At 34.9% G+C, this 15304-nt stretch overlaps 1 protein-coding gene across 1 annotated transcript in view; it reads left to right on the top strand.

Moving 5' to 3' along the window:
- Window positions 1-15304, top strand: part of GMDS (GDP-mannose 4,6-dehydratase) — a 738355-nt gene that overhangs the window by 202646 nt on the left and 520405 nt on the right. The window lies entirely within an intron of this gene.

Here is a 15304-nt window from a genome sequence, read left to right as displayed (position 1 = left end):
ACAAAGCAAAGAAATTTAAAAAAAGTAGTTTTCAAAGCACTAACAAGTAACTACAGAACAGATCCCAGTGTTTGTCATGGTCTCCCATATAATCCTCTCATATTTTTCCTTCTAGCTGTTCCAGAATATGGGAGGCTAGAGGGCGTGAATATTTTTTTGTCATCACAATCGACTTTTCCTTCTTTATATATGCTATCTTTTGATTTGAATACCCAGATGTGTAATGCCCCTGGTGCATGTTACTTAACTGAAGTAGCAACAGTGTGAACAGGACAGGTCAGGTTTGGACATGTTCAGCCAGTGGCAACCGCAGCATGTTCACTGCCTGGCTGACTGCACTTGTAAGATGCAACTTAGCTTCAGAGATATTAAAATAAGAAAAATAAATGTAAAGCTAAGTGCATGTGTTTAGTGCTTTGAGGGAAATATGCCTTCTGATGCTCAATTTCCAAATTAACAGAGGAAATAAAATTGGTCTGATTCTTAATAAGAAAGCCCTATGTAGAGTTCTGTTTTATTTCCAATGTTGTTATAGTTGTGGTTCCCAAACTGTATCTTAATTTATTTAACAAATTATAAATGTAAAAGCTAGAAGAGATTTTAAAGGTAGTCTATTCCCATCTTTTATGTAGTGCAGGAATCTTTACCCTAGCTTCCCTGACTATAGATATGAGCTCTTTCACCTACTGTTTGAACACTTACCTCAGGAATGCCTGACTGCCTTCGCAAGCAGCTCATTCTGCCTTTGAACTGCTTTCTTGTCAGAAAGGTCTTCTTTATTATTGAACCAAAATCTGCTTATTTCCAATCTCAGTACCATTGAATCTAGCTCTTCCCTCTGCCATCTACCCTGCGAACCACACCCAACATTACCCTACTTTACGTGTAACTTCCAACTAAATATTTGAATGTAGACTGTAACCTTAGTTCTCTTCTTTTTTTTCTCTGAATGCTTAGTTTGTTAATGTCCCTTTTAGAATGTAGTGCTTAGTTTAGTATATGGCACTCCAGGACCTACCATCTTCTCTTTTCATGAAGTCTAGAATCATAGTTCTCTTTTGGCAGTCATACCAGCTGTTGAGTGACAATTAAAATGCCTAAATCTTCCTCTTTAGTTATATTTCCTTTTGCTATAGTATTTTTTTTTTTTTTGGTAGGCTGTATGGCAGGGTCACATTTCATTCTTTTCTCATGTGAGTATCCCGTTATTGAAACACCGTTTGTTGAATTTTTTGTTGGTTGGTTGGTTGGTTTTTGTTGGTGTCTTTGTTTGTTTGGAAAGAAGTGAATGGGCCAGGAATCAGACCTGTGTCTCCGGCATGGCAGGCGAGAATTTTACCACTGAACCCTTTTGCTATAGTTTTATAGTTCAATTTTTAGACTTACAATATTTCACATTTACCTTTAATTTGCTACCTTCTGGATCTAGATTAAGTTTTTGCAGTCTGTAGAGATTAAACAAACAAAATGCTTATTCTATCATCCAGTATGCAACATTATTATCATTTCTAGCATTATTGTCTCCTGATTTGCTCATCATATTTTCTGAGTGTCCGTTCACCTCACTGGTATGACAAGGGACAATTTGTGGAGATAGCCCTTGCTGCACCCAGTAGAGCCTTCCCCAGAGATGACCACTCACATACTGACGTGGGTCTGCAGCTCCCTCTGGGAGTGCTCAGGAGCCAAGTTAGGAGCTCCCTGCTTTCTCACCAGGCCCTGCATTTCATCATCCTGCCTACAAGTATATCATTAAGAATTTTATCAAGGCTTGAAGATTGTTAGGGAATTTTCACAGGCTTGTTTCTTGAGAAATTTGCTCCCCACCTTAAGCATTATTTTCTCATTATTCTGAGTCTTTTTAAAAATCTTAAATGAAATTTTATTTTAAAATTACAACACTAGCTTAACATTAGAGCAGATTTGGAATATAAAAAAATTCTAAAATCTTAGCACTGGAGCCCACATTTTGGTGATTTTTGCTATTTCTGTTTCTCGTCTATTTTTTACTGTATTTTTTATATACATGGAATCATAACATGCATTCATTTGCGTATCCTTTCTAAAATTAAATTTGGTAAAATGATCTTTTATTTGCAATAACCAGCATTTCAGTTAGCTGCATAAACTTATGTGAGTTTTTCAATTTAAAGAGACATGAAGACTTATTTTTAAGAAACATTTATATTAAACATTATAATTAAAATCTGTTTCTTATTTATGTGGATCCTGTCTCTGACTCTCTCTGTGCTATTATTGTCATTAACTACTACCACTAGTTGGGGGATTTGGTTGAATTTGTGCTGACCATCTGAAATGCCCCAGATAATACTTTTACAGACAAATTTCGTGGGTTTCCCCCCCTCAATATTCTTTCTTATTTTATTAAAACAAAAAAGAATACATAATGCAAAAAAAAGTTTTTTGACCTATTTGTATTTTTGTTTGTTTGTTTTCTTTTAAATATGATGAATGTTTCATGGTCTTGCAGACTTATTTTTCTTTTAAAGTAGAGATTTCTAAAAGCCCAATCGGAATAATATAGGCTAATAAATATGTTTGGGTTTAATTCTCAGTCCAGTTATATCTGGAAGGCTGGTCCCATTGTAAATACTTGACTTAGAGGTAAGACTGCAGGGTTTCTGCTTTGCCTTGCTTTTATAGTTTTCACATATTTTAATGAACGAGTTCAAAATAGAGCCCACAAAATAGGATACTGAATGATTTTATTATGTAAATTTGTGTTATTTGATAACTGTTGGCCTAATACATATACCTCTCTGTATTCCTGACAATCTTCCAGTATTTTTTTGATCCAACTAACGTTCAGCTTTATTTCAGGTATTATTTATGTTGCCATTCTATTAAAAGTTTTTCTATCTTTCGTGGGACTTAAGATGTCCCATTTATACCTGTGTCATTACTAGATAAGATTTTTGTTTTACTTTGAGTAGAAATGCATTGCATTCTGAGTCTCTCTACTTCAGTTTAAGGCTACCTTTGTAGTATTTTTTTCTTCTCTGTTCACTGGCAGTGTTATCAGATGAAAGTCTTAAATATTTTGTCTCTACATTTTTTTTTTTCTTTAGAACTAGAGAATTTCAGACTCTTAAAAAGTCATCTAGCCTGTCTCTGTATCTGACTTGGAGTATCATCTGCATTTCAGAACATATCAGTTGAGTTGTCAATATCATGACACTGTAAATAAACCAGGTGCTACCTAGGAGCCAGGAGTATAAAGATGGTTAAGATAGTCCCTATTTCCTATTATTTCATTGTACTGTGACTCAGTATTGTAACAGAGATACACAAAGTGCTGTGGGATCTTGGATGAAGGAATGATTAATTCTAAGGATGGGAAAGGCTTTGGAGGAAACTGTTTTATCAGGGAAAATTGCAGAAAGGAGGCTTCCATTTAGCTAGAATCATTGAAGTTGTATTTTGCCAGATGATCAAAAAAGGGGCCTGGCATTTGCAGAAACAGTGCAAACTAATGCATGGTTATATGAAGGTGCATGGGACATTTAATAAAGATTAAAAATTATAAACTTGATAGTGTAGTTTAACTACTCCACTGCCACTAACCACCTATCAGGGTGGTCTATTTCAATTTCAGATAACTATTTGAAAATTTCTCTCCCTGTAGCTTATTGTACATCCATTGTTTCTAATTTTTTTCCCCTTAGGAATTCATGCAAAACAAATCCAAATCTTTTTGTCGCATTTCTTCTTTCCAAATGTTTGGAAAGGATTATTATTCCCATTAAGACACGTTCTTCCCCACCTCCTGCCTGAATTTTTTCTTCTCAAGGTCAACAGTACTATTTTCTTTAGTTGTTCTTCCTATTACGTGGATTCGAGTTCTCACAACTATCCTGGTTCTTGCCTGCCAAACATATTCCTTTGTCTTTATCCTTCTTAAAGTATAATGCTCAGTATTAAACACCTTTTGCTAGATGTGGTCTGACTAATATAGACAGCCTGTTTTGGTGATCATATCACACTATCATGAAAGCCTGTTTTGGTGACCATATCATTCTAACCCACTGTCCAGTCATATTAAATGTACTTTAATTGTGCTTATAGCTCATTTTTACTTGACATTTATTGAAATCCTGACAGATCAAAGAAAATGAAATCAAATTTCAGTATCCAGAATTGAAAAATGCAAAAACATTTCCCCTGAAATGTTTTAATGTGTTTTGATGAATGAACTTGCTAAATGTAGGAGCCTGTGTATTATACAGCTAATGGTATTTTGGATCTCCTTATATGAATTGGTCTCACATCTATCCAAATGCTCTGGTGAGGGTGTTTCAGACCATATTGGGTTTTCTATCAGCATACTTTAACAGTAAGCAATTCCAGCTAAATGTCATGAAGTCTTCTATATTATAAACCAAGAAGCAATTTAGTTAGCAACTCAAAAGTGGAATGTAAAATGAAAATGGAATGAGATAAAATTCCTCCCAGAGGCAGTCCACATTGTATACTCTTCTGAGTGTACGATTTTGATATTATCCATAAAGTGTGCTTTTATAAAAACTTGGATTTTTCCGATATTCATGATAATAGTATGTCATACTTAAGTCACGTATGAATATAATGTCATTTTTCCTTTTAGTTCTATTAGGTTGACAGTTTGAGCTAATATGTGATGAGACTTTGAAACTTCAACAAAATCTTTGTTTCATACTCAAAAGCAGATATTCCACTTTGGTTGTAAGGAAGTTCAATTTATTTTATGCCATTATAAATATAGTAAGAATTAAAATGTTTTTAAATATTTGTTTTAATAGCAAGCAGTGTAAAGCAAATCATTTAATAAATGTAGGGTTTTTTTTTAAAAGTCTATTCTTGTTTATTCTGTTAAATGTTGCTTTGAAAATTGAAGATATTTGTTGCTATTTAGAACTGTATACAATAGTATTTTCAATGTATTCTTTGGTTGCTGGTCTAATAAAATGATTTTGTTTTTAGTGGTAATTAAGTTTTTTTGTAACTATCAAATGATTATGTTAACCTGTTTTGCCAAATTATTTTGTCTAGGTGTAGGAACAATTTATAGAAGTTCCCTAATCATTGCCAGAGACTTGGGACCAGATATTGGCAGAGTTGATCACAATACTTTTTGTATAGGGATTTGTAGGCTAAATTATTTGAATCAAGTCTTATACTGAAAATAACTAAAAATGCAGGCTAAAAAATATTTAAAATTTCCTTAAAATCATTGAATAACAAGATAGTAATTCACTATCAGGCAAATACCTAAGGGGAAGTAGGAGAGGCAAGTCATGCATTCACACTGCTTTAATCCTGAGGGCATTTGTCCATTTGTTAACTGGAACTTTATTTTTGACAGTCTTGTGTGTTGAGAGGGACAGAAATCAAAGGTCAGGATCTGCCCAAATGGGAAGTCTAATAGAAGTCACTTCCTATATTAAGCTAGGACCTTAAAGGGCTATCCTAGCATTAGGATAAATTAGATATATAAACTCTGTTTCCATCCCCAAGTGATTACACAGGAAAATTGTTTGGTGCTAAGCAGAGAAGGGGTAGAGTGAAATTCCTGAGACGATATAACTACAAATAGTCCCTCAAACATATTGTAATCTAAATTAATACCACCTGGGTAATCCAGGAAACTTTGAACTCAGGATTTAGTTTTAGAAGTTCAGAAACTTACAAAGCTCCAAGTGCTTCACAGTCACTAACATGAATAATATTTTCAAGGGCATTGAATAGCACAAAATAAAAAATAACCAGGCACACAAAGGAAAAAGTAAATATTAATGAGATCTGGTAGGAACAATTGGTAGTAGATCCATTATCCCCTGTTTTCTTTTTGTTCTCTTCTTCTGCCTCATGCGCTGCTTCTTTTTTTTCTTCTTCTCTTCTTTCTTACTATCTATCTACTTTATGTTCTTTAGTTTCTTGCAGCTTGGTGTATTTTCACTGAAAATCATCTTCTGCTTTGTAGACTCTCAAAGCATTAGGTTTTCATTCCTACCGCCATTGATCTAGTTAAGTCCTTCCTTATCATGTCACAAGTATGCTATTGTGATTGATTTTAATTTCATTTTCCTTCCCAAATTCAGTGTCAAATCAGGTTTAGGTTAATTAAGTCCTTTCTCACCATCCTTCAGGATTTTCACTTTACTACCAGAAAACAAAATGAAAATTCCTAAGCTTGGCATTTGATTTCCTTATGATCTGGTCATAATTAACTTTCTTTTATTGTTGTGAGGTAGGACTGAGGTGTTGGAGTCTGGGGAAATGGTTGAGAACCATTTAATTTTATATGATTCATTTCTATATTATAAACGAATCTATAAACCCTTTGAGGAATAAGAATTCTTTTATTTTGTTTGATATTATCATTGGCTCTTAATATAGTGATTTATACATAACAGTTGCCCAACAAATGTTCTGGGAATCAATTAATGACTCAGAGAAGGCAGATAATGACTTTATAGTCAGCTGCTTTCCTTAACACAGGTTGCCTCTACCAAGGACGCAGAAGAAAGGGCTGCTCTGACATGCCTGTCGACGTATTATGGGTTTTCCTCTGGCCTTTCCATTTCAGTATGCCACCCATGCCTTAGAGCTATGCACCCTATCAGTTTTTGGGGTTTCAGGTCTCATGGCAGTGGGATAAAGGAAAAGAGTAGTGCAAACATAAGCCAGACTAAGAGAATGGCACATGACCTGGATTTTCTCCTTCTTACCAGGTGGAGTTTCCATCTCTAGAATCAAGTTTATGATCAGAAATAACTAAGTTTTCTCTATACTCAATTTCCAGTACTGTAATAGTACTGCTCTTCATTTTAAGTAAACCATAGATAGAGAATTTCAGCATTGCAACACAGATAAAGCAGGGAGCTATTTGTTTTATGCAACGTAGAGACTTCAATTGATGGAATTTTAGTTTGGAAGAATGCATGAGTTATCAGGCATGAGATTGATAGGAAGAGCACTACTGCACATTCACCTGGTACTTGATAATTGGCAGCACATTTTCACATCTCTTTTTATTTTTATACCATTAGTAAGGCAAAGCAGCTTCCTATTATCACTGTTGTATATTCAAGTTAACTTGCAGTCAGCCTTTCTTTTTGCAGATGGGCCACTTAGTTCAGTTCAAGAAGCATTAATAAAATTCCATCACTAATTTAGCCTACTAACTTTGGCAATACACTTAACCTTTTTTTTGCCATAACATTCTCATTTGTAAAATCAATATTCCATATCAGTGGGTTTTATTATGACTCTCTACTGCACACTTGGACTTTCTTTTTAACTACTTCTTTTTCCTCCCCTCCATCATATGGATTTTTACTTTGTAGACAAATGAAGTAGATGAACCCTTAGTTAATTGTTTAGGCCCAGAGCTCCTCTTTCCACTCTGCTGAGTTTAGGGAAAACAAAAACTCTATTTGCGTAAATAAAATATTTTAGCACAGTGTTTAACATGTGACAATGTCACAGAAGAATTTGAGGACACAAACTTTGGCAATACAGATAATCTATCTTGATAATAGAGACTTCTTTTGATCTAAATTTGGCAAAAATAAAACTTTGAAATTTATAACATTTAAGAATAAATAAGTACACTGTGTTAGGTCTTAGGGATATTTAAAGTCAAGGCACAGAACTTATTTTCAATTTTATAGGGGAGGAATGCAATTAGCAAATGCTGTAAAGTTGTATATGATTAAGTGCTATTGCATATAGTTCAATTAGCTTTGCATTTATTGAGTGCCTGCAGTTTCCAGGTACTGAAGAGAAACATAGAAATCCTTTCTTAAATTTGAAAAATGTAGATGAAATAATGGGCCTGAATGCAAATTCAGGCTCTTCTGTTGGTTATTTTCATAATGAGAATATTTCAACAGCGAATGCATTTAGAGGGAGTTCATGGATACCAAAAGATCATTTATTTCTCTAATATGGGGCTGAATTCCTCTTCCATAGATAATCAGTACTAATTACAAACTGTAATTCTTACTGTTGCAAAGCTAAAACCTTCAGTATTGGGAAATATCTACAATAAGGATGACTGGAAGAAGGAAAGAGTACATTATTTCTCATGCGCAAAAAGGGAAAGGGTCAGCTATTGGTTTGTTAAATGTTCCTTTACTTAGGAATGAACCACATAATACTTTTTCCTTGTAATTCTTATCTGCCCTGTCAGAACTTCCAAGGATTCCCCAAAGCAATTCATTCTGGTTCACGGCATGAGCATGTATGAAGAACAATACCAAACATATGCCTGTAGTAGAAATGGAAAAGCCTTTATGAGGCAAGTAACTCAGATCCTTATAAATTACATCTGTGGTAATAATTCTTTAGTATTTTAGCCTAACATTTCAACAAGTTTTTTATGTTAATATTTTATTTGGAGCAATATTGTGATTTTCCAAGTGATTTCTCTTATGGAAACTCTTGAGTCTATGAAGGATTCAGACAGATATTTCAGAATTTTTTTTATTGCTCCAGACAGCAGCAAACACATGGCAACAATAATGTACTAAAAGGAAAACTATTATAGTCAGCCTGAATATTCTTTGTCAAAGCCCCTCTTTCATAATCATGACCATAAAGGGCCTGGAAATGCACACTACCACCTCTTCATTGTATTATTCTCTGCCAGCATGCAGCCCAGAAGGGAAATAAAACACATTGAACTGATGTGCACAGGCAGAATAAAGTCTATCAACAACTTTCTTTAAAAGTCTATTATACAAACTGAAAAGTATGTAAATGCTGGGCAGTAGTCCTTCCCACTACTGGAAGAAGTCTTAAAGTCCCCCACATAGCCACAAACAGAAGGTTTGGGGAGTAACAGCAGCATGCTGTTTTTTCTTGATTGATTATTCTCTCATGACCCAGGGTGCCTTGAAAGGTCTGCATCTTTGCAAAGGTCTGTATTTTATTTTATTAGAATGATGGGAACCTAAGCTATTTGGGCCATAATTTTCTATGTGAGACCAGAAGGTTCTATCAGTTATGTCTTAGAACAAAAGGGAACTCAGGTAAGGCTTTCATAGATTCTACCACAGGAAGCTGAGTGCTCATGCAGAAAGAGTTATTGCCTCAAGATGCACAATTGATGGATAAAATATTCTACAGATATCATATTAGTCTCTTTGTTAGTAGAGTGGAGTGTTCTTCGAGTTGTTATCTCTGGAAGAAAAGATAACATATGTTTGGGAAGAATTCTTATTACCTATAAAGGGAGGTTCTCATGTAAGTGGATCCACCAAAGCCTGTTAGGCAAGAGAAATCCCAGAGTAATCATTGACCCCTTACTACGTACCATATTCTACACTATGACTTGTGACTCTACATTATTATGTTTAATTAATTTTATTTAATAGATATTATTTTCCTCATTTATTGATGAGGAAACTGAGGCTGAGAGAGGTTTAGTAATCAGTTCAAGGCCATAGAAGATCCTGCATTGGAATACAGGTCTTTCTAATTTGAAAAATGCCTAAATTTCATGGTAGGTTTTGTCTTTTCTAATGAGATTGATACATGGAGTAAGAGAAGTTAGAAGTAAGGACATAAGACTATTGTCCTAAGATACAGTACATAGGCAGTTAATAGAAGGATGATGTTCTTAATTCAAAATGAATATTGTAATCAGAATTATTTTCTTGACTTAGAAAACAAGCTCAAATGATATACTAGGCTAGCGAGCTGTAGGTGTTTAGGAAAATAGTGAGAGAAAAATTCAAATAGTATCATCAACATGTTAAAAATACCTGGGGAAACCAGAAAAAGATGGGCAACATGGGAGTGAGCCTGGGTGTTATCTTAAAGATTTCTAACCCTAGAAATGTAATTGTTGGCTTCTTTCAAGGAAGAGAGAATCCTTTCATAAGTTCAAGTATTTGATGGCATTGGTTAAGCATGGTCATGGAAGAGCAAACTTTTCCAAGTGTGAACATGTTAGTTCAAGGTATTTTCCTAGGCTTCACTTGCTTTGCCTACTAAAAGCTGGTAAAACCTAGAAAAATAACAGGGTTGCAAAGTTTTATACTTGCTACTGGATTTGGTTGTGGCTTTATATGATTAATTGTAAGACTTTGGAGTGTTAAGCAAATATCTGATCAAGTGGAATTGTCTACTCTGGTTTGCTCAAACTAAATGTAAACCATCCTTCTTACTTCTGGAGAGTTGAATTCAAGAATTTTATTTAGATTATTTTATTATAGCTACTTAAACTGTGAAATGAAGGGTAATTGTCTAATCTAGGATCTGGGAGTGATTTTAGAGATTGGAAAATTGGATCTCCATCTACCACTTGAACAAATAATCAGCTTCTCAGATATGCACTCAACCAGTTGATTCGAAAGGCTGTGTTTATGGGCTGCCTCTTCTTGTTCACTGGCTTATTACATTCTATGTGATTTTAAAAACATTTCCTCTCCCTGGAACTTCCCAAACCTAGAAATGTAGATACCTCTACTGTATAGATATAGGTACTTGGAAATACATACACTTTTATGAAAAACATCCACAAGGGTAAAGGAAAAGATTAGGGTACACAATCAAGTATAACTTTTACAAGCTGACATATAGCTTTAACAACAAAAGTAAATTACTTGCATTTATCTAAAATGTAGAGTCTTGGACAGTGTTTTACATGTAAAAGATATTTGATAAATATTTGTTAATTTGGTTTTCTTTATCCAGAACTGTCTTTGAGGCATATAATTTTGATTGACTTACTCATAAGTAAGTCTTGACTATTATTAATTTAGATTTAGCCATTTCTTTCTATTCAAGTCAAAATTATTTCTATTAATGGTGGATGTACAAATGCCTACCCACCCAAGTAACAAGAATGCTTTGGTAAAAACTTGAATATATCTGTCTGTAATCAATAGCAAATGATTACTTGAATATATCTTCACTTGAGTATGTCTGTCAGTAATCAATATCAAATGATAAATATACTGTAGTTTTAAAATTACTTGATGATGGACTTGCTCAACAAATTGTAGTTATACTAATGAATACTCAAAACGACATGAAGATTTGTGAGAAATCTAAGACCTTATTATAAAATCAAGGGTAAATTAGCTTTCTGAAGGCATAGGTATGACCTTCAACTCCCAACCATCTAGAAGGTGTTTAAACAAACTTTTAGACAGTTAGAATTAATCCAAGTGTTATAAGAGACGGCTGATTAATATTCTGAAGTGGCATTTCAGTTGGAATGAATCTGATTTCATTCTTACTTCCTAAATAGTGGTTTGGGGCCTGGGTTTTCTGTCCCGTGTATTTTATTTTATAACCTATTAGATTAACTCAGTGTATGCCAATAGTTTTCATGTTTTGTTAGGGCCTCCATAGATGCTAGAAGAGTTACAGATTTTCCAATAATGCTAGTTATGACTTTTGGGAAGTTAGCTTAAATGTTATAGAGGATTTTCTACTATCTTGGGTGTTTGGGCTCAATCTAGGCTTAAGCTATACAGATGGAAAAATAGAGAGGGTATGATTAAGGAAGATGATAGCACTTATTAAGTGCTTGATATAGTGTTGAGGTCTTTATTATATGTTATATGTATCTAATTTGATGTTGATTAAAAATCATAGTTTCTGGTTTCTAACCTCAGTATTTTACTTACTTAGAACCCAGATTTTTCAAGAGATTTGGAGAAATTGTTTGAATTAATTCACTGACAAATTTGAGAATATCTGCCTTCTGTATTTTAGATAAATTATGAAGTTGAATGAGATTTTTTTCCTTTAAAAATTATAGAAGATGGGATTGCACGTGTGTGTGTTTTTCAAAGGCTTCTTGTTTTAGGTTTGAGGCTTTAGTCTTTGACAGTAACAAGCTGTGTAATTGTGGGAAAGTCTTTTAACCTCTCTGGACCTCAATTGTATTATATGTTAAATAAGGATATTGGGCTAGATTGATGTTTGCACTCAGGTTATCCTTTCAATTTTAGGATTCAGTTTTAAGATTAGTTGACCCAAAAAGTGAGTTGAGCTTTTAGTAATGATGAACTGTAGTCCTTCATGAAAACTCCATCAAAGTGTAGAGGAGATGTGGTGGGGAGGCAGGCAATGCTCTCTGGGACTGCTGTATCAGTTATGTCAGGTCAACAGCAGTGACCCTCTTTCTACTGTACTTCCTCCTTTACTGGCCATGTCTTGTTGTTTCGGTATATCATGCCAATTCCTTGGAGCTGAAGTCATCAGAACTAAGGAAGTGAGATTAAAATATCTGATTGATCAGGAAAGAATAGAGGTATGTAGCATTTGGATGTATGCTGCTTTGCTTTCCCTGATTGTGAAAAGGAGGTATTTGAAGTTCATTAAGGGAAGTGGTTGTAGAATAAAACCTATGATAGATACTGTTTAGATGATGGGACCTTGGTAAGTACACATATTTTCTATGTTTGAGTTTGTATATATGTGTGTGTGAAAGGTCAGGAATACGTATGTACCATGTACCTATTCATCTCATTTCTTTTTGACTTAGTTTTCCAGGGCTGCTGTAACAGAAATCACATACTGGTTGGCTTAAACAACAGGACCTTATTACTCTCTGTTTTGGAGGCTAAAATTTCAGCATTAAGGAAGCAGCTGGATCATGCTTTCTTCAAAGTATATAGCATTCTGGTGATGGCTTACTGGCCATCCAGAATTCAGTTTATGCCTCTGTCACATGACTGTCTGACTTTCTGTTTCCTTCTCTTCTACTGTGTCCACATTTCCTCTGTATATAAGGACTCCACTCACATTGAATAAAGGCCCACCTTGATTTGTGTGGCCTCACCTTAACTAATAGGATCTTCAAAAATCCTATTTACGAAGGAGTTAAGGACTAGGGATTAGTATTGAACATGTTTTTGTGGGAAACATGATTCAGTCCATGACACTTCATCTTGAATGTTATTGCTATATATGTACTTTTTTTCTTAGGGCAAATAGCAGAAAGAGTTTTCACTTATACTAGAATAATTAAGTGGTTCTCCATGTGGCTAAATCACCTGGAATTTGTGGCGGTGGTGAGATTTAGCTGGACATTAGATTAATAGGTATACCATATTCTGCTCTCTTGGACTTCTCCTAGGAGTCAGATACCTTTGAAGTAGAGAGTATGTTTGAAAGTCCACCTTTACGGCTAACATTTTGCTTAGTGTGTGTAGTATATCAGGAATAAGCACATAAATTCTGGACTTCCAAAGAGTTCATTAGAATATGGAAATGGGGGGAGGAGGAGGTATCACTAACTTACTCTGAATTTTTTTATAGCGAATATCTTCTAAAAAAGAGATCGTTAGCTCAGAATCCTACTGTTAGGAGCCCAGAATAAGTGTGGTCCATCATGGCGGTGGCCTCAGTCTTTGACACTGTGGGTGGTCTTTAGCTAAAAGGCAAGTGCTAAAATTTTTGATCCTGGAGGGCTACCATGGTCCGAGGAGCAAGTTGTGGAAGTCGTTGATAAAGTACAAATGATTAGGGAATGGGAGTGTTCAAGGAATAGGAAAGCCCAGAGCAGGAGCACATGGACAGACCAGCTAGTGGCTCTCAGGAGGAATCCCAGAGTCAAGTGCTGATGCCCGTGGTAGCTTTTTGTGGATACTTATAAGGTTGTGTGGATGGTCCAGGGAAAGGGGAAAGGACATCAGATTGAGCTGCACAGAAAGGGCAACCCACTGGAACTATGCTTTCAGTAACGTGCAGAATATTTGTATGTAACCAGAGACAGCCTTTATGTAGTTTCCAGAGGGCATTTCTGATTTTTTTTCTTTGCACAGAAGTCCTGAATAAATCATGTTTTTTCTTCTTTCAGGTATTTAAAAAATGGAAATGGTTTTCTTACAGAATAGCCGATATTCAATATTTACTAACACTTTATACACAAAGCTTTAATAAAAATATCAAAATATTTTATTTTGAGAACTGTTTGCCCCCATATAATGGCCCCTGTTAAGTAGAGGATATTATCTCAATTTTATAGAAAATTGAGGCTTCTGTTATTCAGTTGGACCATATGAAATAGTCATTTTGTAGCCCCCAAACAGCAGTATTATATTGTTCAGCCTAAAAACCTACCCAAGATCAAGTAACTATGAAGTGACAGAAGTAGTATTCTAGTTTAGCTGTCTTATCCAGCAGCAATATTCACTTTTCCATTGTTCTTTTATTGTTTTCTATGTGAAAATTAGCACATTTAAAAATCTCACTAAATGGATAATGCAGATATTGTCTCATCATGATGTAAAAACCTGAGAGCCCATTCTAGATTGGCATCAAAAAGAAAAAAAAAGAATGGCAATATAAAGGGACATTTTGTCCAATATATATTTTTTGAGTGTCTGTTAAGGATTTCTGAGGGAAGGGTGATTTCAGTGTTCTCAGTATAATTATTTCTAAGTTTATTTATTTACTGAAGGTTAGCATATTTATGTGGTTGGAATCTGACAGTGCCATTTAATGAACACCAGTTAAAAGGCAGCCTAATAAACAGAATACCATTTTCTGAATACTAAATATGTTCCTTTCCCATGTGTCTATTGAATGACTGCTTCATATTCTAGAGACTTCTGCCCTGCCCATCCAGGATGCCATCACTGACAAAGAGTAACTAGATATGTTTAGAAAAGATGCCTCCCCCAGAATTCAGAGTAATTCCCAAGGTGCTCCTGTGAATTCAGCACAAGAGTGACATGTGCATAAATTAAAATGAGGTGCTGCAGGTGGGAGCTGTGTTAATTTTCCCTGTGCACTGACTGTCTAATCTAAACATTCCAGTGTGGAAAACAAAATTGTAGGTTGATATTTCAAGAGAAGGGTCATTGAGCCTCAGATGGATAGAAAGGATATAGGCAGGAAGAAAACAGCACGAAAATACAGAATATGAATCCGAGTTAAAGGTCACATGCTCATCTAATTTCAGGGGATAGAAATTTGCATTTTACAGAATTTTACATTTTATGTAATTTTACCAGCTATAGAGATTTCACATATTGAAATGGCAATTGGAATGGGAGGATAGGGTTCAGATTAGAGCTTAGTGAGTAACAAAGTGAAAATGTTGTTCTTCTGACAGCTTATGGATATTTCATTGTATTTGCCTCTGCTAAATCCTGATGGAGTGGTCTTGAAAGAGTGATACCTATTGTTCTTGGCTTTTATCAGTTTTGTTCCATGCAGTGTGAAGGATCTACTGCTTGTCCTAAGAAGATGAAACTGAAAGAAGATTGATTTTGGATGACTTCCAGTCCCTTCCTTAAACTTTAGTTTGCAGAAAGTGGTCACTCAAAAACAA

The sequence above is a fragment of the Tamandua tetradactyla genome, chromosome 25, assembly GCF_023851605.1.
Source record: "Tamandua tetradactyla isolate mTamTet1 chromosome 25, mTamTet1.pri, whole genome shotgun sequence".
In the NCBI taxonomy this organism is placed as follows: domain Eukaryota; kingdom Metazoa; phylum Chordata; class Mammalia; order Pilosa; family Myrmecophagidae; genus Tamandua; species Tamandua tetradactyla.
This window is presented reverse-complemented; position numbering and strand designations above follow the sequence as displayed.